Source organism: Cherax quadricarinatus, chromosome 83, assembly GCF_038502225.1.
Source record: "Cherax quadricarinatus isolate ZL_2023a chromosome 83, ASM3850222v1, whole genome shotgun sequence".
Lineage (NCBI taxonomy): Eukaryota > Metazoa > Arthropoda > Malacostraca > Decapoda > Parastacidae > Cherax > Cherax quadricarinatus.
This window is the reverse complement of record NC_091374.1, coordinates 17606531-17607505: the sequence shown is the minus strand read 5'-3', so window position 1 is coordinate 17607505 and position 975 is coordinate 17606531.

Here is a 975-nt window from a genome sequence, read left to right as displayed (position 1 = left end):
CGACGAGACAGCAGGCTACGGCAGAGCATCACCCTCAGCAGACGATGGGTGCAGAGAATCCTGCCATACTGCAGAACTCTCATCAGGCAACCCAACTCAATGCCCTGGAATTTCCGACCCTTGAAGACTCAACCAGGCATCATGAACAGGAGCATCCTCCCCCACTACCGCAACGAAGAAACAAAAATATGAGGAACAAGCGGCGCCAACAGGAAACATCTGGGCAACGCAATCAGCAGACGGCACTACACTAGCCCCCACCGGCCTCCTTGCCAGGCACAGCCACTATGCAGGCTGTGGCTGCACCTCACCAGCAGATGCCGGGTACACAACTTGGCATAAAGCAACAGGCCACGGTGTGCACAGTGAAGAAATACAACCCTCAGCAGTCCCCACAGATTGCAACAGCCCAGATAATATCCACTGCTTCGAACCCACCGACAACGCAGGTCCTCAACAGAGAGGATCTCTTAACACTCATCAAGGCATTCACAGACATTATCTGCAACACAATCACCTCCACGGAACAACAGAGCATGTTCCGGCAGATGGTCAGCACACTCCTGAGGGTGTGCTTACTGACAGAGCAGGAAACAGTGGATGCCATGAATCTGCAGATTATCAGAGCGGACAGAGCCCAGTCCCCAGCTCAGGAAACAGCTGAGATGGAGTAACCTCAGTCGCTTATGAGGCACACTAGCTGAACTGTCCGGAACAGTGCTTGAGCAGCATATGCTGCAACAGTGAAGAATCAATTCTCCTTCTGGAGCCAGAGACGGGTAATCTCAAGATTAAGACCCGTGCCAGGACCCTGGTCTTGGCGAACATTATACATACACACATACACCCCAGGTTAGACATTATTGTCCCACTTCACGATGCACTTCTCGAACAGGGTAAAGATCAAACCAGAGAGTGGGACAGTCAATGACTCGTCCAAGCACTTGCAGCTGTCGTCAGTGGCAGACTGCAAGT